Source organism: Malaclemys terrapin, chromosome 7, assembly GCF_027887155.1.
Source record: "Malaclemys terrapin pileata isolate rMalTer1 chromosome 7, rMalTer1.hap1, whole genome shotgun sequence".
Lineage (NCBI taxonomy): Eukaryota > Metazoa > Chordata > Testudines > Emydidae > Malaclemys > Malaclemys terrapin.
This window is the reverse complement of record NC_071511.1, coordinates 20,369,899-20,394,089: the sequence shown is the minus strand read 5'-3', so window position 1 is coordinate 20,394,089 and position 24,191 is coordinate 20,369,899. Positions and strand designations below refer to the sequence as shown.

At 45.1% G+C, this 24,191-nt stretch overlaps 1 protein-coding gene across 1 annotated transcript in view; it reads left to right on the top strand.

Moving 5' to 3' along the window:
- The first annotated feature begins 284 nt into the window (after window positions 1–284).
- Window positions 285–24,191, top strand: part of LOC128841270 (uncharacterized) — a 104,665-nt gene continuing 80,758 nt past the window's right edge. Inside the window, exon 1 of the mRNA XM_054036162.1 lies at window positions 285–316. The gene's annotated coding sequence lies outside the window, so the exon portion shown is untranslated. The remainder of the gene's footprint in view (window positions 317–24,191) is intronic.

Sequence of the window (24,191 nt, the reverse complement as noted above, 5' to 3'; positions counted from 1 at the left end):
TTTAACTGGCTGGGGGACTGGTCATGTCCTGTGCTGGCAGATTATCATTGCTGGCTAAGCACTGTGTGCAATCGTGGCCTTTTAAAACTCCCACTGCCTCTGTGGGGGATTTCCTACTCTACAGGGTGCATTTTGTTGAGTTCCTCTAACTTCTCTCTTGCAGGGCTGCAGGATTATTAAAGGGCCAGGACTGTAATGTTATTTGAAGCCAGAGTAACTCCTATTCAAATAAAATGGCCACAAAATATCCAGCTGAGAACCTGTGAGGAATGCGAGTGCCCTGAGGTTCCAGCTCTTCCGCAAGGCCAGTGGAAAGGTAGGTGGAGATACCAGTGTTGTGCCATTGCCAAGGACTCTTTCTCCCAGAGTCAGCAGTCTCTGTTCAGCCACTTCCCCCTCCCCATCGAGGGGGAATGGGAAGTTGGTGGCTAGAGTTTAAGGAGGGAGAGGAAAACCGAGATGCTGCTCCAGGTGGGGCCCATAGGATTAAATGTGTGCTATGTTCCCTGTTTGCTTTACTCTTGTGCAGAGATATTTGACCAGGAAGAATCATCTGTAGCTGACTCCATCTAGGTCCTATGAGGCTGCAAGTCCCTCCTAAAGTTACCTAGTGGCACAACGTGGTGCTCAGCCTGCCACATCCAACAAACTTTTGGTTACCAGTCCCTACAGGACTGCCTTCAATCTCAACCACTTTAAATAAGAATCTGCCCCTGGTTGTACACTGAGCCAAGTGTACGCATGCAGTGCAGACATGCTCATAGCTACCTTCCTCACTATGGAGGTGCCGAGTCAATGCATTCCCAGCAAGCTGCATGCCCAGCAAGCGTGGATTCAATAAGCATAAACATAGGAACGCCACCATTCTGTATGGCTAATTCATTTAAAAAAAAAAAAAAAACCCTCTAGAAAGGCATAGCCCATTCCTAGCATTGCGCTGCTGTGGAGCTGATAGAAGTCTGTAGTCACATTATCACAAAGACAGTGTAAGGACCAGACAGAAAAAAAATGTCTCCTCAGACCTCACTGTTGCATGAAGCATTCCAGCTACAGTGACCACCTACCGCTCCCTTCAGTGTTTACATCTATCTTATCCTGTATTGTTCTAACTCCAAACTGGAAACCATTCAAGACTGAGATCTCTCTCTCTCTGTGTTTTTGGCACAACACTCCTATAGCTTGTAGACTCTCTATGCTATGTAAATAATATTGGCTACAAGCCACCCTTACGATGTGATGCCACGTAATTAATACTGGTCTCAAGGCACATAGAGAAATCCCAGGAATGTCAGTGGACTCTGTGCTTAGGCAGAAGGTGGCATATGGCCTTGAGATTGTGACCTAGGAGGCAGCAGATAATACTCAAAAATGCCCATTTACAAAGCACTGTACAAACATTAGTATCGCCCATATCTTCTACCCCATCGGGTCAGGTCACTAAATATTATGATCTCCATTTTCAAGAAGGAGAAGCTAAGGTGCAGAGACATAAAATGACTTTCCCAAAGGCCACACAGCGAGTCAGTGGCAGAGCTGTGTGGAGTCGGTAGAGCTCAGTGATACCTGAGTCCCAGACCTGTGCTTAATCCACACTAGACCCCACTGCCTCTTTAGAAGATGAAAGTCCTCTCAACTTTTATACCACCTTCTGTGAAGGGAGTTCTCCTGACTCATGTGTTCTGATTACAAACTCTTGGACATTTTGAATAGCAGAATGCACCTTCTGTGGTCTTTGGGTGTATCAGGCTGTGACGTTGCAGTCTATATGATTTTATAAAAATATGCTAATGGGTGAATATAACGTAACTGGAATATGCTTCATGCAAAAGGTCCCTTGTAAGGTATCATTACAAAGCTTATTGTCTACTGAGTGTGGTCATTCTATTTGTGTAATTTTTGTATAATAATTTTTAAGTATTGTATCTGAAACTAGAAATATGAAATATAACTCTGAGGGCCTATTATAATTATGCAAAGTGTGGGCCATTAATGGTGGTTTGGAATCTTAATGGCTCCCATTGACTGTAGATGGCTCTATTTGTAGGCAAGCCTTCCTGTGAGTCAGGCTGGGAGGAATGAAGGCTTCGGGTCTTACAGTGACATGTGATCATGTCACATGAACTGGAATCCATCTTTAACCTGGTGCTTTTCCACTGAAAGGAGGGATGGGAACCCAGGGGGCAGGGGTGGCTCTAGGCACCAGCAAAGCAAGCACCTGCTTGGGGCAGCCCATTTGCAGGGGCGGCAGGGATCCAGCATGGGAGCTGAGAACCAACAGGGGGCCCTGGGAGCTGTAGTTCCTTGGTTAGCTCCCTGCCTATAGAGCCAGCCCTGGAGCAGGGAAAGAACTACATTTCCCAGCATTCCCTTGGCCATTACCAACAGGAAAGAGGGGGAGGGAGTGAAGTAGCTGAGATCTCATGCTGCAGCCTGCTATGAATGGAGAGCTGCACTGTGAGTAGGGATTCCATATTTTAACATTCAAAAAATAGGACACTCCACAGGGAGGGAGGGTAGCCCCACCCTGCCCCCATCCACTCCCTCCGACTGCCCCCCACAGAAACTCCAACCCCCTTGCTCCCTGTCCCCTGATCACCCCTGCCCCTAACTGCCCCCAGGACCCCACCCCCTATCTAAGTGCCGCTGCTCCCTGTCCCCTGATCATCCCCTCCTGGGACCCCTGCCCCTAACTGCCCCTTGGGACCTCATCTAAGCCTCCCTTCTCCTTGTCTCCAACTGCCCCCTCCTGAGACCCCCCCAACTTCTGCCCTAGGACCCCACCCCCTACCTGTCCCCTGACAAACCCCCGGGACTCCCATGCCTATCCAACCGCTGCCCCCCCAAACCCCTGACTCATCTAACCCCCCCTTCTCCCTGCCCCTGACTGCCCCCTCCCGAATCTCTACCCCATCCAACCCCCCTTACCGAGCCACTCAGACCAGAATGTCTGGCTCTGTGCAGCGCCAGACACACTGCTGCATACATGCTGCCGTGCTCCCCCGCGGAGCCACAGCCCCCCCCCCCCCCCCCCCCCCGCACCTGCCTTCCAGATTTGAACACCTCAAAATTCAGGAGTGCTCAAGCTCAATTTGGGCAGCTGTTACTTCATTTCTCCCAAATCAAATACACTGATCCACTGTAACTTGCTGTAGAAAAAGTAGGATAAAATTGAGCAAGGAATGCTTCCCAGTGGTTATTAGGACTGGAATCGCTATTTTCAACAGCCATTGCTGTTTTGTTTGTTTGTTTGTGTAAAAGGAAGACAGTGATATTGCATTGGCAAATTCCCCATAGAAAGAAAGAGTGGAAAAAAAGAATAATAAAGGCACCTCAACTTTTCCTCATTTATGTAGGACAGTCTTATAATATGCATCCAGATATCCTCCAATCACACAAGCTGAAAATTGTTCCACTTTACTGCAGTTCTGTAACCATATGGGAACCAATCCTGTCTGTGTTCTGTGCACATCTAAAATTCCTGCTGAATGACCTGCCGTGGGAGCGAGTTACCAGTGACCCAGGGCTGCGGCGGAAGGAGGGTGCAGGTGTGGGGGGGAGAGAGCCCAGGGCTGGGGCGGCAGGAGGTGTGTGTGTGTGTGGCAATGGTGCGGAGGAATGAGGGAGCCCAGAGTTGGGGTGGCAGGGGATGTGGGGGGGGGGAGAGCCCAGGGCTGGGGCAGCAGGGGGGTGCGGCGAGGAGCCCAGGGCTGGGACGGGGGGGCAGCCAACATTTTTTTTGCTTGGGGCGGCAAAAAACCTAGAGCCGGCCCTGCCAGGGGGACAAAGGATTCCCGCCTTATGCAAAAGATATATAAAGGGGTGGAACAGGAAAAAGAGGGAGCCATCATGAAGAATCCCCTAGCTACCACATGAGCTGGAACAAGAGCTGTACCGGGGAAAGAATTGTGCCCAGGCTTGGAAGACGTCCAATCTGAGGGAAAAACTTACTGAAGCATCTCTAAGGGTGAGAGTATCTCTATTCAGTCTGATTAGACATAGATTTGCATGTTTTATTTTATTTTGCTTGGTGACTTACTTTGTCTTGTCTGTTACTATTTGGAACCACTTATATCCTACTTTCTGTATTTAATAAAATCACTTCTTACTTATTAATTAACTCAAGAGTATGTATTAATACCTGGGTGGGCAAACAGCTGTGCATATCTCTCTATCAGTGTTACAGAGGGCAAACAATTTATGAGTTTACCCTGCATAAGCTTTATATAGGGTAAAATGGATTTATTTGGGTTTAGACCCCACTGGGAGTTGAGCATCTGAATGTTAAAGACAAGAACACTTCTGTAAGCTGCTTTCAGGTAAGCCTACAGCTGTTAGGGGTCGTGATTCAGATCTGGGTCTGGGTTTGCAGCAGGCTAGCAGTCTGGCTCAAACCAGGCAGGGGCACTGAAGTCCTAAGCTGACAGGGCAGGAAAGCTGGGGCAGAAGTAGTCTTGGCACATCGGGTGGCAGCTCCCAAGGGGGGTTATGTGATCAAACCCGTCACACAGGCACATGCTAATATTAACTAGAAAAGGGCCCAGGAGATGGGATTCACATCTGAATCCAGCTTAGGTTTAGGCTTGTCTTTGGGGGTTTGCATTTAAAAGTGCCCATGGTTCCCTATCAGAAGATTTCTTCCACATCCAAACTGGAAGCTGCAAATATTGACCGTGATTTGGAACCAAAAACCATAGAGGAGTGGAGATGCAAATCCAAACACACCCCTTTCTCCTGCAAATTCAAAGGTGCTTGGATTCCAGATTTTATCTCCTCTCTGTTATCAGCATTTCAGTGATTTCAGTGGGATGTTGGTGGATAATAGCAGCACAGCAGGAAGAGGGGGTGAGTTATAACATGCTTCTGCAGTTAACAATTGACAGCAGACCCATAGGGTGGGAGTTTCAAAAGTGCTCAGCGTTGGCCTGGCTCTGCTCCCATTGAAATCAATACTCTACTCCCCTTGACGTCAACATGAGTTTTATCATTGAGTTCAATGGGAGCAGAGAGAGGCATTGCTGAGCAGTTTTGAAATATCCAGGATGTACGTTACAGACTAACTCCATGATGCAAAGGCCATGTCCCAAGACTTTTTGCTTGCTGCTGTCTCTGGAGCGGGAGGGTGCTGTTCTGAATGAGAGACTAGTTTGTTTTCCGATTCGCCACCCCTGTTCATTTCACGGTCCTGGAGGATTCTCTGTTCTGAAAACTGAGCCGTCTCTTACTTATTACTGTTCCTATGAAACGCAGCAATGCACTTCTTGCTGCTATTGTACTTCTTGACAGCTTACATTTGCTAAAGTATTTAGCCAAGATGCAGTAAATTCTGGTCTGGCTCCATTCCTTCCTTGTGGCCTGATTCAATGGGAGGTGTGCAAAGCTGGGGAGAAGAAAAGGAGATTGTTCATGGCAAAATAACGTCAGTGGCATTTCTCCCATTGCAATTACAGAAGATGTTTGCACTGGTGCAGAAGCTTATTCTTTCCCACTCTGGCTTCTTTCTTCTGTTAGATCTTCCCATGCAGTTACGGTCAAACTTTATTCTTCACCCATCACAAGGACAAAAATGAACATTGTCAATACCAATGACTGGAGGACCAATGGTGTAGCACAGCAAAGTTCAGGTGCAAAAGGCAATGGCAGGACCTTAGTTGTGGAATACCTGACTGGGGGAGATCAAAGTGAACTGGACACCCCCATCCAGCAACAAATCCCCCATCAGGCTCTACAGCAGAACAGAAGTAGCTGAACTTCTGAGCAGTGTTTAGGGATATCTCCCACTTTGAAGGAATAGCAGGAATATAGCCTTGAAGTGACGGAAAGAGGGATAGCCATCATGGGAGGTGAGGTCACAGCATCCCTGCCAGTTAAAGAGATAAAAGGACCTGGGTATCCATTGCAAACCAATGAAACACAAAGGGCTGGCATATCCCCATTATGGCTTCTGTTTTTAGTAGGAAGAAAAATGGTGCTGGGCTGGGGTAGAAAGGAATGATCCCCTGGCTTAAATACCAGTCACCAGTATAACAGAAAAAAACGGGAGGAACAAATTTAAAGGTAAGAGGGTTTAGACTTTCATTGGTTGAAAATGGGCGTTAGCTGCAAAGTTAAGGTCCAGATCTGAACCTCTCCAAAACTCAGCTGTGGGTTGTGGAAGGGGTGTTGTCTCAGGTCCATCTGATCTAAATCTGAAACGTTGGGTAAGTTTTTCCTAGGCTGGAAGTTTCTTAGAGAGAGGCACATGGACGCACACTAACACTGGGATGACTGACTGCTTGCCAGTCACAGCTGCGTTTCTCATTAATAGAAATCTCCAGGCTGCTGACTCTTCCAGATGAGGAAATACTAGAGCATTGACATCACGGCCCCACCTCTTTTTGCTTTGCCTGTCAAGATGCAGAAACATAGGCACACAGCTGAAGCTGTCCTGTACACTGATCAGGAGTTTTTTGGGGGCACCACTATTTGGCCAAGCTGAGTGGCCCATATGTTTCAGACAAGCCCCAAAGAAGGAAAAAGACCTTGAAGTTGAATTTCTTCCAGACCGACCTCTCCATTACAAGAAGTGAAAACTTTCCATGCTCTATAAAGCCACAGGCCTTTCTTTGTTTACAGGGTCCCCTAGATGCAATGTCATTGAACAGCCTGTAAATCAAAAACACACAATGTGCTTTCATCTCTTAACTCAGTTAGGAACTTATTACTAGGAACTGCAAACTACACTGGCCTGCAGAGCATCTGCTATTGTTAGCAAAGGTAGGGAGAGAAGAGACAAAGGGAAATTGGGCAAGGGGACAATATATTGAAGGCAGAGAGTGGGAAAAGAGGCTTGGTGGGTTTGGTTTTGCAAAATCAAATTCAAACCAGGTGTGCCATGGAATCAGAGCCTCCTTTGGATCAGGGGTTGGATGTGACTGGGTAAATAGTTTTAGTTTGGGAACCTCCCTAGGATAGAAGTGCTGAAGGTTGGTTAGAAAAGAAGGGAAGGAAAGAAAAAATGAAGGGATGGGAAATGAGGGGAAAAGGAAAGGAACAAGGAGCAGGAATAAAAGAAAAATTGCGTGGATAGGGGGAAAAATAAGAGATATTGGAAAATATAGTACTGGCTACTTTTAAAACTAAAACAGATAAGTCCAAATCCTGAGATACCCGCTCAGGTCTTACTCAGGCAAAATTCCCACTGAAGTCAATGGCAGTTTTGCATGAGCAAGTACTGCAACATTTTCCCCATAGCTTTATAAATACTGACCTGGGCTGTAAAGTTGGGCTGCTTCCGAGTTTGAAAGAAATTCAGCAAGAGCAATCTGATAAGAGATGGCAGGTAGTACATATGTGCCCACAAACCTAGTGGTGGGGACCATACCAGGCCTAGATCAATGCTCTCAAGTCCATTCACATGTGGTGGCACAGCTGGAAATCACCTCCAGTGCTACCCAGACATAGCCTTCTCCTCCCTCACGGTGTAAAACGGGCAGCTTGCTGAACGCTGGAATTCTGGAGATGTATGTGTATGTCTTTGACAATAAACGATGCACTGAAGGTTACAGTCTGAGTGGGCCTACTCATGGAACAGGGTGGCATTAAGCAGTTTATTATTCTATAGGACTGAGTAATTCAGGGCATACAGAGCCTTTCACCACTAAGTCACGGTTTCAAAACTAGTCTGTCAGGATTAACTGAAGGTTACTCTGTGACAGCTGGTTGGTGGCTCATGGAAAAAGAAATGCTGGGCTCAGTCCAGTTCCTACTTGGTCAGATGTCAGCATCATAAAATCCCCCTTCACAACTGACACTTACTGGCAATTTCAATGGAGAGCCCAAGGAGGCTGAACTTCCCTCTTACTCCTAGAGGTGGTCGCACACGGTCAGGATTGAAGCACATTAGCAGGATGGAGTAGGCAAAAACTCTCCACACAACTTCCTATGCAACATTGTTCTGTGCAGACAGAGAGGCCTTCAGCCTTCGGGGCTGCCAATGTAGCACCTTTCAGGAGCACTGCATTCATTGTGATAAAGCAGGAGGAGGCTAGCAGCTAGCCTCAGTCAGGGCCGGCTCCAGGCACCAGCTTCTCAAGCAGGTGCTTGGGGCGGCTGCTTGGGAGAGGGGCGGCAGGTCCAGGTATTCGGCGGCAATTCGGCGGACGGTCCCTCACTCCGGCTCGGAGTGAAGGACCTCCCGCCGAATTGCCGCTGCAGATCGCAATTGCGATTGCGGCCGCGGCTTTTTTTTTTTTTTTTTTTTTTTGGTTTTGGCTGCTTGGGGCGGCCAAAACCCTGGAGCCGGCCCTGGCCTCAGTGATAGTCTGTGTATCTGTATTTCTGCAGAGCACAATAAGCAAAGTAGTCTCAGGACAAATATATTTCACAGGAGCTTTATGGAACTCGATTTTCTCTTGGATGTAAAGCAAAGTTCAGATTTGCAATCATGCAAGTTCTGCAATCACACACCTATTTTGCATACACAGTTACCATGACTGTATGCTCAAATCAGGTAATTTAGCATGCAAGTCTAATTTAGCATGCAAGTCTAAGCCACTAAATGTGTATGAGCTATTGAGCGCTTACTCTGTCTGAAAATCTGGCCGTGAGATTTCCACTGGTGAAAATGTGCACACAATAATAAGATGTAAAAGTCACTGGTTCTACCATCAAATTTCATGTGTCTATTCTATTTAGGTTTTTATACTGCACTTATCACCATATTATCTGGTGAAAAAATAGTGGATGGCAGAAATGTTTTCAGATTCTTGCTGTATGCAAAATAGCACCATTTTTCACATTGAGAATAATTATTTTCCTCCAGTTAGTATGTGAAAAATAGCAGTTTTCTGCTTTAATTTCCATGGAGAACAGAAACATGCAAGGAGAAACCACACTATGAATTGTTTTTCATCAAAACAGGATTTTTTTTTCACAGCCATTGCAAATTTTAATAGACAACTCTGATAGCATTTAATTATCAGGGACTCTGCCATACTTGTGAGATGCTTAGATTCACTAGCATTAATAATAATTTGTTTACAAACTAGAGTCACACATGGTCCTAGCCTTAAGAAAACAAAGTCCAAGAGGAGAAGAAAACGGGCCATCCTAATGCCAAGGGAAGGTGGTAAAGGTCAGGTATACAGCCAAAGAGAAAGAAAAGGGCCAGTGTAGTGAGGCGGTCTGCTTCCCCGCCGCCCTGGAGAGGAGCGAGCCTCTCTGGACACCAAAGTGGGCGGAGCCAGCGAATCCTGCACCCACCCCTCAGAGGTCAAGGCACAGGACAGGAAGTATAAAAGCACGACCCCAGAGCTCACTTAGAACTCCGCCACCGGAGAGGCCAGACGCCTGTGGCGTAGCTCCCAGTTGGGAGACCATGGCAATCGGTGGCCAACCCGAGGACTGGCCAGACCAGCCAATGCCTGATGCTAGCCCGAGCCCAGAGATGCTGCCAAGCCTGCCACTCGTCAGTTACCCCGAGGAGCTGCCAAGCCAACCTTGTGCCAGTTACCCCGAGGAGCCCATGGTGTGTGACCCCTTGGAGGGCGCCATCCAGACCCAGGTACCTCTAGAGAGGGAGGTAGGAAGTAGGCCAGGGGCAGCCAATCCTAGTCTGGCTGCAACACTGCCAGAGCCCATGTCAGTGTGTTGCGGCCAGGATCCCCACTGACTCAGCAGCGGGTCTTCTGCTGCTGCTAGGGCCCTGGGCTGGGACGCAGCGGAGTGGGTGGGCCTGCGTCCCGCCTGCCACCCACCTCGTGGGTGGCCGTCTCCCCCTCTGCCCGGCCGCTCAGAGCCAGGAGCCTGGGGTTTGCTGTTCAACTGTTTGCTCAGCCCCTGCCCAAGGGCCTGAGCTACTGATTGTTTGTTGCCCTGCCCTGACCCAGGGCCTGGGCCTGCTAACATTGAACCCTAAGCTATTGACTCTTTGCCCCGCAGCCAGGCTAGTTCCCCGACACATCTGACAGAAGTAGTGAGGCAGTCTGGTTCCCCGCCGCCCTGGAGAGGGACGAGCCCCAGCCGAACCTGCCTACCGCCAGTCCAGAGTCAAAGAGAATTAAAAAGAAAAGGACAAGCCAAAAGCTAAATGGAAGACAAAAGGGCAAGTCTAAACTCAAAGGAAAGACAGAAGTATAATAGGACTATAATAGTAGAAGCAGACTAGGAGGCAGAACAATCCTTTGAGCAGGTGCACTGGTTGAGGTAACTACCCTGTCCTCCATGAAGTGTTTGATCTTGTTGGGCTTTCAGTATTAAAATATGGTTGGGGAAGGATGTTTCTGCAGCTGAGAGGGGAGATATGCTGGAAGGCTCTTCACAGTTGATGGTGTAGGTCCTGTTATACCCAGAGGTAGTGCTTTCTGTGTTGTTTCTGGGATGTCTTCAATAAAGCCATGCCTCTGTGCTCCCTGCTCCTGCCTGCATCAGGACCAGCGTTAGACTCGCTGGGGCCCAGGGCAGAAAGCTGAAGTCCCACTGCATGGGGTTGAAGCCTGCGGCCCTGAGCGTGCCACCTGGGTCTGAAGCAGAAACCTGAGCAACGTATGCCCGGTGCCCTCCATGGCGTGGGGGCCGTGGGCAATTGCCCTGCTTGCTACCCCTTAATGCCAGCCTGGCTTTTATATGAAGAAAACCAGTTCTTTTGGCACAGGTGGGTTGTGGAGTTTTCATAGCATGTTTGGGGGTGGAGGCCTCAGAAAGGCACAGGTTGAGAACCTCTGGTTGACAGGACACTTTTCTGTTTAGTTCTGGTGAGACAGGCTTCTCCTTCTTTAAACATGTTTAAGAGGAGAGGCTGTCTGAAAACATCTCAGATCAATAAAAGGAGTTGTGAGAACAAACAGACTCCCCAGATTTGAACAGCTCCCGATCTTCAGGGAAGGTTGAATCAGGATCTGAATTTTGTAGCTGGACGGTATCTCTGGATGAACAAAAACCTTGGATCTGCTCAGCCACTGCAGTGATGAGCATGATGTTAATCCCTAGGTAGAGAGAACACTCCTGAACTTTGGAGAAATTCAGACCTGTAACCAAACTCTCGGTCTTGGTCCTGTCATAAATAGATTTAAGATGGCATAGGAGTTGATAGATTAGGAAAGATTAGCCAACAGATGGCCTCTCAGCAAGAGTTGGCAGGACAAAAGTAAATCTGTGGAAGTGGGGCTGTTCCAATGTGACTGTGGTGAAACACAAACCATGGAACATCTGCTGGTCTGCCAGCTCCTGGACAAACCATGAAAGATCTTGCCACGGCTACAGGGTGGGCCATAGCATGTGTCCAACACTGGACAAACCTATGATTGTAGTGGAAGGACACAAGAAGAGGAAGCCAATGGGGACTAGATAATGTATATAAGAACTTGTCAAAAAGTTGATTACTATTCACAGAACATTTAGAATAAAAAAATTTTTATTTTTTTATTTTTTTAAAAACCATTAAAATTTTTCAGGTGTTTTTTTTAATTGTGTTTTTTTTTGTTAACTAAAAACTTTTTTTAACTGAAGAGGTAACTGAAAGGGTTTTTTTCCACTGAAAACTGAAAATTTTTACAAAAAACAACTTTGTTTTGTTTGTTTAAAAGAAATGGAAAATTTGGGACAAAATATATTTTTTTTAATGTTCATTTTGGTCAGAAATACATTTTTCATTAAAAAATGTTATGATGAAAGAATGTTGACCAGGTCTGCCATCTATACAAAGATCATATTATGTGTTGTATTTGTAAAAAACCTCTCTGGTCATAACTAAATGTGTGACAATTTTTAATGAAACTTCAAAACAATAAAAATGTGACCGGTTTCATGTTTTGTTAGAAATTCAAAACTCAGGAATGTGCATCAGAAGGGTCCTGAGGATTACAAACCATTCAATGAACAATAGGGTTGAGCTTCAGGTGAACTTGAGGTCAAGTTTTAGGGTGAACTAGGGCTGCTTTGGGGTTTTATGGATGGCTTGGTGGTTTTAGAGGCTTTTAGCTAAGGTTCACTTGAACCCAAAACTCAAGAGTGAAATTAAAGGGCCATGAAGCCCAGACAAAGCAAACAAAGAAAAAAATTGCATGATCATCTGCAAACAGAAGCTGTCGTGTTTCATATAATGTTAGCCGAATCCACAGATGTACTCAAGCCTCAAAAATTGGATCTAGATTTCAAATAACCCAAAGTTCTGAACCATGGATTTGTATCGGGCTTACTTTAGTCCAAACACAGCATGAGACTAAGAATGTTGTATATTATTGCTCCAGAATGGAATAACTACCAGCAGGTCTTCATAGAAGGCCTGAGGAATAACGCTATGGGAGACAAAAGACTTGTCTTCACAACCCCGCTACGTTGGTGCAGCTGCATCAATTCAGCTGCGCCAATGTAGCACATCTGGTGAAGACGCGCTATGTTGATGGGAGAGAGTCTCCCGCCAACACAGTGCAGTGTAGATGGCGCTTTAAGTCAATATAATTTACGTCGTTCTGGGGGTGTTTTTTTCACACTCCTGAGTGATGTAAGTCGCATCAACTTAAGCGGTAATGTAGACAAGTCCAAAGTGAGAAATAGGTGTAGAGACACAGATCTGATCTGTATCATTTTAGTGAATGAACAACAAAGCCAGAAACAAGCTAGACAGTTTGAGTTTCTCCAGCTGTGCGCTCCACTCATGTAACCCTTGCAAACAAAATAGCTTAGAATGGAGACTGTTTCCCCCCCCCCAAATAAATAGAAATTGTGAATTCCACACACATAAAGAACACCTTATTATAAAAACAAGAACATCTTGGTCATCTGAAAACTAAGGCTGGAAGGAATCCAACCTACTCGATGCCTCTCCTGCAAAATGTGTTTTGGAAATAACAACTCTTGATTAACAGTGTTCAGTGGGGTGGAAGGAAAAATAATTAGAAAATGTTTTAAAGCTCCATATGAATATAATCCGTGGGCAGTGATTTCAAGCAACCTGTCAGCCTTAGAAATATCAAAAGATGACTCATGCACTGATGACATAAAGGATAGAAATATCGTATCAGTGCCTGGTAGTGCTGCTGGAGTTTAGCAGTAGTTGCTGTTTCTTCAATAAACATACTAGTTTCAGGGCTTTGTAACTTTGCTTTTTAAAATGTGCTTAAATTAATGAAGCCATTATTTAGAGTGAGCTCCTCAGCAGGTGTAAATCAATATATATCCAGGAAAGTCAATGGTTTCATTTACATCTACTGACGATCTGCTCAGAACCGATAGGCTGGGATTTTTCAAAAGCTCTCAGCATTGACCCAACTCTGCCAATGGAGTTTGTTCCATTGAATTAATGGGAACAGAGGCAGGTCAGTGCTACTGATCTCTTCAGAAAACTTTCCCCTGGGCACATCTCCTCCCAGATTTTGAACGAAGACTTTGGAACTTCTCCCCAAAGAAACCATCCCAGCAATTCTGGTCAATTCAGTCCATGCTGCGAGAGTATGTGTGGAGCTTAGGGAGCGCTGAGAAGATACTTGTGCAGATCTCCAAGTTATGTACCTCAGTAGTGAATCTTAGGGACAAAGCCAGCTCTAATACCCCGTCCACAGAGCTACCTCTAGCAGCAGAACTGACTTCTCCTCAGCTGCACACGTTGGGCACAGGGGCAGGAGGGTACAGATTAGGCCTTTAATAGTGCAATTTAAGGAGCTTGGCACAATGACACAATATTTGTGGGTACAATTTTTTTACCTTTTTTGTGTGGATTAAGCAAATTCTTGCTCTCATAAAAAATATTATACCTTCTTGTTACTATGTGGCAGGAGCAAAAAATATAGCTATAAACATAAAACTGAATTTATAGTGAGTGCCTGACTGACTGAATCATGCACAGGAGCACAACAAAGAAACATTTAAAGAGACGTCTGGGGAGCGGGGAACGCTCTTATAGTGAAATAACTTTAGAAGATGGGACAAAGTTGGAATCTTTGTGACTGGCTGCCAGTGACATCATGACCATCTCAACAATGCCAAATTAAAGGGCTGATCCTAAGAGATGCCGAGCACCAGCAACTTCAGGTCTTTAATGTGTATAAGCCTGATTTTCATTTAGTTTTATTCATACATCCCATTCCACAATGGCAGCCAGGTAATGCTTGGGTGTTTCAAGTCACTCAGCCTATGGTTTCATGTTTTAGCTGTTACATCACCTAGATGTGCTATAATTGTTCAGAAATGCATTGCCTGCAGTATCTGCCTAAATTCACTGAACACTATCTAGTCCAGTCGAACCCCAACCATGTTGGCCATCACCTTTTGGTCTAGTGGAGAACGTAGACAGTGCACGTGGTAGTACCGAATAATATGTAATCTTGATCTATTTCTATTTCTCATATTTTTCTTTTAAGTAGGTAATTGTTCAAGGAAGGCTTTGCAAATAGAAATCTGTCTCTTTAATTACAATCAGAATTTAAGTACATTTGCAACTGAAAAAGCAAAGTTGTTTTCAAGTGTATAATAAGTACAATTGGCTTTTTTTTTTCTCATGGGAAATGGCCTGGAGGGATCATAAAACGATGATTCTGTGAGCTGTATTCAAACAAAGCCCGATAATCTCCTTGTTTATATCATCTAGATGACAATAGTACCACATCTTGCAGCATGGTAAACTTAGCATGTGATTAGCTCATCCCCTATCCCCTACTTCCCCCCCTTCCCCCCAATAGGCAATGCTTTTTATATTTGCTCTCTCAGGCTTACCATTCGACAGAGCAGAACGCTGGTGTTAGCTTTCTCACTGGGAGTTACTCAGTGAGAGATTTGTGTATGGACAGGAGCCCAGGGAAGAAAGTATGCTGTCAATGTACCATTTAGCATGGTGCCATGTTCTTCCCAAACACAGTAACTTTCCTCTTGTGAAAGCTGCTGGGTGCCAGGGAGGGACGATGCACTGAATGAAGGAAGAAAGTGTCAGCAGATCCATATCTAGAAACTGAAGTGGTGTGTATATGATTGCTACTGGCAGTAGGAAGGTATTTCTCCAGAGGACAAATAAAGGGTCTCTATTGTTGTCTGGCAATTGTTCTCATCGCACCTGTTACATGGTTTACCACTCCTGTTTCATGCCAGAGCCTATTTTTTCCCCTACGTGCACTTGTTCAGTGTCCTAGAGGTCTTTTGGTATGATGGAAGGGCAGAGGAATTAACCAATGGAGGAAGAGATAGGAGGAAAGGGTGACTTTCACACACAGAAATGAATACGGCAGGCCTATCTTACTGCCAAGGTCTACTCTGTGTTATAAACTGCTATGGTTTTGCACATTACTCGTGCATCAATGGGAGTCCTGTGGACAGAATGAAAGCAGAGTGGAGATTCATAGTGCAGATAAAAGATCTTCAGGACTGATCGTGGAGGAGAGTTTTGTCCTTAGAATTAGGTTAGATGCAGCTTCTCACACTTAATGCACTGACTGGTCTGTGCCTTCTGCAGAATGGAATGACAGACTTGCCCAAGGATGGGGATCATGTTGTCCTCTAATGGCTGTGACCCACAGATGATACAGGTCCTCATACTACTACAGTAACAGAGATTGTTTAACTCCGGGGTTCTCAAACTGGGGGTCGGGATCCCTCAGGGGGTCGCAAGGTTATTACATGGGGAGTCACGAGCTGTCAGCCCCCACCCCTGACCCCGCTTTGCATCCAGCATTTATAATGGTGTTAAATATATTTAAAAGTGTTTTTAATTTATAAAGGGGGGTTGCACTCAGAGGCTTGCTATGTGAAAGGGGTCACCAGTACAAAAGTTTGAGAATCACTGATCTAGCTCAACTGGTAGAGGCCTATATATGTACCGCAGAAAGGGATCTGGGGGTCATAGTGGACCACAAGCTAAATATGAGTCAACAGTGTAACGCTGTTGCAAAAAAAGTTATCATTCTAGGATGTATTAGTAGGAATATTGTAAGCAAGACATGAGAAGTAATTCTTCTGCTCTACTCTGCACTGATTAGGTCTCAACTGGAGTTTGTGTCCAGTTCTGGGCGCCACATTTCAGGAAAGATGTGGACAAATTGGAGAAAGTCCGGAGAAGAGCAACAAAAATGATTAAAGGTCTAGAAAAGTGACCTATGAGGGAAGATTGAAAAAATTGGGTTTGTTTAGTCTGGAAAAAAGAAGACTGAGGAAGGACATAACAGTTTTCAAGTATATGAAAGGTTGTTACAAGGAGGAGGAAGAAAAATTGTTTTTCTTAATCTCTCAGGACAAGACAAGAAGCAATGGGCTTAAATTGCCGCAAGGGAGGTTTAGGTTGGACATTAGGAAAAACTTCCTAAATGTCAGGGTGGTTAAGCACTGGAATAAACTGCATAGGGAAGTTGTGGAATCTCCATAATTGGAGATTTTTAAGAGCAGGTTAGACAAACACCTGTGAGGAATGGTCTAGATAATTAGTCCTGACACAAGTGCAGGGAACTGGACTAGATGACCTCTCAAGGTCCCTTGCAGTCCTATGATTCTATGATTTCTAGAGCTAAAAGACCTGACTTTTATTTATGTTAAGGCCCCTTTAGACCTCTCTGGCAGGTAAAGGACCCTTAGAGTGGGTGTAAGGGTAATTTACAAGGCCCTTATTTCTATCCTCAGTGTTGCATGTTCATGGCATAGCTGATGCCCATGAAATCTGTACTTATGGAGCCCAGTGATTCAACACAGTGCCACCAACTGCTGTTATGCTGAGCCCACCTTGAGGTGCATTCAGTTGCATAGATAAATGCCTCTGATGGACAGTGACTATCCATAGAGTAAGGTGCCACTCAGCATGAGTAGGGATCAAAATTAGGCCCTTGGTATTTGTTAGCCATGCATAATGTTCTCTTGATGTTAATGATGGGGACTGTCACTTAAAGCCTCAGCAGGATTTCAGACTGAAATATTAATAAAAAAGAACTCATGGCATGAAGGCTGACAGAATTTGTTCTCAGCCTGTGCAAGTGAGAAGAAAAAAAGAAAGACTGAGACAAGAGGTTGAAATCCAATTAACTTTCTGGGGGAAAAAAAAGATATAAATAGAAAGTCACATGTCAAAGGGGTTCTGAGTTTTACACGTGAGCTTCATAGATGAAAGGCTGGAAGGGACCATTGAGATCATCAAGTCTGATCTCCTCTATAATACATACTCTAGAACTTCCCCAAAGTAATTCCTAGGGCAGATCTTTTAGAAAAAACATCCAGTCTTGTTTTAAACTTTTGTCAATGATGGAGAATCCGCCACAACCTTCGATAAATTGTTCCAATGGTGAATACTCTCACTGTGAAAAATGTACACCTTATTTCCGGTCTGATTTTGTGTAGCTTCAACTTCCAGCCATTGGATCATGTTATACCTTCCTCTGTCAGACTGAAGAGCCCATTATTAAATATGTCTTACTTATGTAAGTACTTATAGACTGTAATGAAGTCACCCCTTAATATTCTTTTTGTTAAGTTAAATAGATTGAGCTCCTTGTGTCTATTCCTAGCTCTGCCACAAGCTTGTTGTTAGACCTTGGGCAAATCAGTGAACCTCCGCTCGCCTATTATGACGGAGGATGTGGTAATAGTCACCTGCCTTGCTCAGGGTATTGAAGCTTAAAGTGTTGCAGGTGTGAAGGGATGGAGGCACAATATAAGTGCATAAATATCAGACCTTGGGGCACAAACACTTGGTTCCAGTTAGATTTAAAACAAACATAATAATACCGTATACTCTGCTGTGTCGAGCAAAGACAAGGCACAGCAGAAGGAAAGGCTTTATTAGGGAACTGATTTCAGTTCCCTAGCCCTGGTGCCAGGTGTATCCTGGCCCCAGCAGAACTTAAAGCAACTTGGGGACTTCTCTGAATCCACAAACTGATAACAGCTCCCAAGGAGCTGTCTGCCAGCTGGAGATGGTCCAGCCATGCTGTCTCACCCTCCTGACCACAATGTGGGAGCTGCAGCGGTGGAGATGGAAGAGTCATCTTCACTGGCTTTAAATCTGTTGGGAACCCTAGGTATAGGAATCCCCAGCAGCGGAGACGCAGTCAGCGTATCCTCCTTGGGAGTTACCAGAACAGCACAAAGTGAGCAGGCTGGAAACCAGGATGTGGCTCAAAGAACAAGTTAATAAGTAAGAACCCTGAGTTCATCTCCTCAGTGCTGAATAGATCCACTGAAATATAATAAGTGGGCTACTGAACAAGAGCAGCTTGTCATGTATTCGATGAAGTTGGGAGATTCTCCTCAGAGACACCACAGCACCATGAGACCAAAGCATAAGAAACCAGGATTCCAAAGCTCCAACTTATTCCTGGGATGAAGAACCACAGACTGAGTTTCTGAAGTTGGTTGAGGTAACCTTAATTTTTTTCTGCCTGGCTCCCCAGTGCCTCCTTGGCTTAAGATGCCTTTAAGTGAAACTCTTCAGTTTCACTGTTAGGGAAATATTGTTCCATTCTATTTTTAGAAAACTTAACATTACATGAATAAGCCAAAACTCACTGGGCTCAGGGAGTTCCAATTGGCTTTGGAGCTCTGGCAGAAATAGATGTAGGCTTGCCATCCCTGATCGCCAATTACCTAGTCAAACATATTTCTGTCTTTTCCTGTAAATCTTATGATTTTGGGATCCTATGTGGATAGATTTGGCTGTCAGACACAACTGGGATGATCCAATTTTAGAAGCTTGGATCAGGAAAAATTGTTAAGAAATATAATTTCATTAGTGGAGATTTTTTCTGGTAACCATAAACAATATGGTTCTTGGAATGATTTTCCAGTCCCAGTCCGTGAGGAGAAAGGAGGTTGACTGTAAGCTTCAGGAAAGGGGATGACTTGAACAACAGGAGTAAGGGGATGAAAATGGGCAAAAGGAATAAACTGAATCTCAGGAAATATTTTCTAATCACTAGATCTACTAGACTATGCAATAATCTCCCAAAACCTATGGTGGAAGCCCTGTTGCTTAAGGCATTGAAAACAAACTGAACAATGTATTGAAGAATAGAGTGATCCTGCACGGAGTCTGGATGGACTAGATGAACTAATATGTTTTCTTCCCTTTATAAAAGATCATGATTCCATGTACCTGCAAGTATTCAACACAATCTTTATCCATTTAGCAAAGCACTGAGCTTAGTGTGGTATCTATCAGTTAGGGTCCTAGTTTAAATCAGGACCTTCTGACCACTAGGGTCCTGGTTAGTTTCTCAGCTTCAGGAATGTGTAGCTCTCACACAGACGTGGTGATTCTAACCGCCTAATAGTGGATTCTGCTAATTCAACACTAGAATCTGACCACCAATGTGCCAGTTTCTGTGTGGTGAAAATACCCCAATGGGCACATTCACAAAAAATGAACTGAACACATGAGTAACCAAACGAAACTATGTGCCTAATTAAAGCAGAAGATGAGACTTTCAAACCTCCACATCCCACCTCCACGACATGCATACAACCCAACACATAATCACAACAGTAGCCTAGCCCTGCATGATATCCCCAATGAACTTTAGTGCATGTTGATCAGGGAGAGAAATCTAGAGAGACAAACCCACCTTACAGAAGGACCGGCTTCCCATCCTCTCCAGACCATGTCTTGGGATGGACCTCTGTCCTAGTCCTCCCAAATTTCACGTCCATTTTGTCATGAGGTGAGAAGGGTTTTTTTCAGGAATGCAGGCCCTAAATTATTTAAGGCTCTAGTTCAGGGGTGGCCAACCTGTGGCTATGGAGCTACATGCGGCTCTTCAGAGGTTAATATGCGGCTCCTTGTGCCAAATCTGGGGCTGGAGCTATATGGGCCAACTTTCCAATGTGCTACAGGGTGCTCACTGCTCAACCCCTGGCTCTGCCCCAGCCTCCAGCCCCACTCCACTCTTTCCCCCAAGGCCCCCGCCCCTTCCCCTGAGTCTGCCGTGCCCTTGCTCCTCCTGCACACCACAAAACAGCTGATCGCGGTGGGCGGGAGGCGCAGGGATGGAGGGTTAGGCGCTGATCGGCGGTGCTGCTGGTGGGTAGGAGACACTGGGGGTTGGGGGGGGAGCTTATGGGGGGCTGCTGACGTGTTACTGTGACTTGTTGGCAATGCACATTGGTAAATCCTGGCTTTTTCTCAGGCTCAGGTTGGCCCCCCCTGCTCTAGTTACTAAATGTAAGACCTTGAAGTGTATTGATGAAGACCCTGATGAACATATAATGCATAAAATAGGCAGAGCATGCAGGGAGGATCCTGAGTTTGGGGCCCTCGCTCTTGCTCACCAGCTGAGTGGCATGTACAGCATGGCAGATATATTTATACCACACCAGTGTAAATAGCATTTTCAAATGAGTTTTAGTGGTTGAGCCAAAAGCATTTAGAAAACAAAAACCCAAGTGTTCAGAAATGTCCCCTCATGCATCTGAAATCTGAGGTCAGTCACTTCAAGCCATTGCTATAAAAAAAACCCAGTGGATGTAATACTAATGGACAGCTTAATGCCAGCATCCCAGACTGCTGATGCCCCTTAATGAACTTCACTGACCCAAATCAGCAGTGCTCAGGGCGCTCCACGTTCTAATAAGGATGAAGAGAGGTGTCAAGACTGCCATAAAATCACTTCATCTTTGGCAGCTCCTGGAAAGGGTATTAGCGAGAGCGCTCCCCTTTTTACCCAGCACTGAGCTCACTGGGGATAGGAGATGGGGTCAGAGCAGGCACAGAACTGATGCTTATCTCTGATGGGAGCCATGTAGATCAGTGCACAACAATTTTGCCTAAAGTGAGCATGAGCCTTCCTAGAAAGTGAAGTGGAAGCCGGTACAACCCTTGGACAATGGCGCTACTTGCCCAGCTAGTGCACGATGGGACACCACACAAAATCACTGCTAGGCTACCCTCTAAACAGCTTCTGATATTCAATAAGCAGCAGTCACAAACCATAGCTCCTGGGGATCTCACCTGACCTAACCACACTACACGGATGTGTAACAGCAATGGGGAGCCTACCTGACAGTGTCATGGGATGCATCATGCTCACTGATCTGCTAGCCCATAGGCCCATCTGCACTGTGATAGGCAAACTGTGAAGCATCCATGACCAGGTTTACATTGCAGTGCCCATACAGTGGTTCTGAACATGTGTTTGTTGGCAGAACATGCAGCAAAGATCTGTCCCCTCCCACCTCATTGCACCTCTGCTATCTATAATCACCTTCACCTTTTCAGGAACATACCAGCTCTTGGCATATCAGCTATTCATTGTGGAGTTCCCATCATTGTGTGGGTTGAGCACATCCTACTTGAGATGAGCCGTTCTGGGTGGTATTTGTTACAACTTGAGCCTGTTCCCTTTCTAGTACAATATGCATCAGAAGGAACAACCTTGCCTATGGAAGCACTGTTCTCATCTTCCTTTGCAGAGCTTTGCCTTGCCCATATTCTCTCTTTCAGACTAGCTCACACTTTCTCAAGTTTTAAAACTCTCACAAGTAGGATGTTTTCCTGGAAATGTTATGATTTTGAGAATTTCTATAAATAGATCTGGCTCTTGGGCAAGGCCAAGGATGTGAGAGTGCAGATCTGGTTTCATAAAAGCTTGGATCACGCTGAATTGGGTAGAATGATCTGACTGAATAAGCAATGTTTGTGTAACCAATACGATTTTGGCAGCAATTTTCTTAAGTTCTCTAAATTCAGTGCTCAGCACAAGTAGAGGCTGAAATGACCAGACTTGTCCTGTGAGGAGAAATGCAGACAGTATTGAGTAAGATGAGAGAGGAGTAGTTTAGGGGCTTTAATGAGGAGCAATGGGATGAATGTGAGCGGAATCACTGGAAAGGTTCCCTAGGGCTGAGACTTGTTAGGTTGTGGAATAGCCTCTTGAGGGAAGTGGTGGGTTGTTTGTTTCCAGAGACTGCGAACAGTGAACTGTACAGGGCAATGGAGAATAGACCGTAAGGCATGATTCTGCATTGACAAAAGGGGATGGAATGAATGATACAATATATCTGCTCTGTATCACATAGCAGATTCTAGAACTTCCTTAAGGGCCTTGATCATCTCCCACTGAAGTCAATAGGAGTCTTTCCATTTGCTTCATTGGAGTTGGATCTGGCACTAAGTTAGAGGGGGGTTTAAGTCAACAGCCCCATACCAAAATATCCCTGAATTTTCATATGTTCTAAGTCCAAATCTCAAATTTTTCAGTTTGGGCCCATCTTTATTTTATATCTAACCAAGAAGACATGATTAAACATAGAAGTCCCTAGGCCATGAGTGCTGTACTGATGCTCCTTGTGTAATATGGTAACAATCTATTAAACAGAGAGATCTGTTGACTATATTACTGTAGGACATCTCTTTAATCAAAATCTCGCTGTTGTAATTATTGTTTTGTTTCTGATCTTTATGTATCAAGGATTTGTAAACCTCTTTAAATTTCCTAAGTAAATAAATAGTAGGAAAATAATCCCTATTCTGGATCAGAGTCAGGGTCCATCCAGTCCTGTGCCCTGTCTCTATTAGTGGCTACTACCAAGTATTTCCTTTATCATCTTTATATTTGCTGCCTTTCAATTTCCTTGCCTGTCCCTTTGTACTATGACAGAGGATAAATAAGAGTGCTTGCTTTTCTATACCAATCATGACTTTATATAATCTATCATATCTCCTCTCTAAACTAAATAGCCCCCCTCTTTTTCAACCTCGCCTCACACAGGTATCTCGTTGCACCTCTGATCACTTTCATTGCCCATTTCTGCTGTAGGGTTCCCAGAACTGAACATAGTATCCCAGTCAGGGAATGCCATTGATTCATGGTAAGAGCCTGACTTCTTTGTTCCTTCTCACTAACACAGTGATGAATTGGACATGACTGCTGGAGAGAATGGAACCCAGGCAAGTGCCAGCAGATGCAGCAGTTTAGACCAACTCTGCATTTACTGGGCTAGGCTTGTATCCATATAGGTTCTCTGGGCCAAATTCAGTCTTGGAGGAACTCCACTGAAGTTGTCAAAGTCGTGCCGTGTATGAATTTGGCCTCCGGATCTAGATCATTCTGTAGCCAGTGAAGTGTTTTATATTTTCTTAGGCTTTACCAAGCATGTCATGCCACATCCTTGGAGAGATACAGATCTGAAAGAGAAGAATGAAGATTGCCCAGGTGTGGCCACTTGTTTGACCAGACTTTACCCTTTCATTTTCCTGCCTCATGGTTTTTGTAGAGACTGAGCTCTTCTTTTTTGACATGCATGTAGGGGAGTCAAGCAGGTGCTTCACACAGGGACGGTAGATGCATACCTGTTAGTTATTCAGTGTGGAGTGAGCACAAAAGAGAAAGAAAGGAGATGTAATTACCTGATAGTTCTGGGCTGCTGAAGTGGATAATGAGGGGTGCTGATGCCATGTATTATATTTATTTTTTTTTAGCATGCAAGATTTGGAGGAACTCCACTGAAGTTGTCAAAGTCGTTTTTAGCTGTATATGTGAAGCCAGCAACTAGCCCAATTTTTCAGTTGCTAGGATCTCTCTTCCCTTCCCTCAACTTCCTTCCTTCCAACAATGGAAGGTTACCCCAATCCATATGCTATAGTTTCAGCAGGGAGATCATCCATGAAACCTTCAGTCTGCTTCTAAAACCATATTCTGGCTAGCAAGGACCCTTCCCTCTTCTTCCCACATGTTGCAATCCTTAGCCACGGGCTATGACTGCATAATTGAAGTCCCTGTGTTCTCCTGACGGCAAGGACTGTATTCTGGCCCATCTCTTTTAACTGGTTTCAATTTGTTGTGTTTTCACTCTTGAGATTTACAAACTGGATTAAAATAAGCATCATCCAGATTTTCAGGAATCAAATATCTTTTTTTCTGTCTAGCTATATATCGACGGCTGCTTCCTATGCTTCTGCATTGCTGGGAGCCCTGGATTTTGCTGCTTTCTGTATCAGTGGAACTGGAGTCAGTGGGCCCATGTTCCCTGGAGGGGCTGTTATAGATGGCACACCATGAAAACAGGCAATATGAGGAGTCGGACTGGAAGCAGCTCAGCCCCATGGACAGAGCAGTGCACAGGATTGAATTAAGGCCATGTCTGCACTACCACTTATGTCGACAAAAACGCATGTTGCTCAGAGGCGTTGTACCCCCCCACCCCCAGCAACATAAATTATGCCAGCATAAGTGGTAGTGTGCACAGCGCTATGCCATCGGGAGAGCTTCTCCAGCCGCCAGAGCTACTGCCACTCATTGTGTGTGTCAACAGGAGAG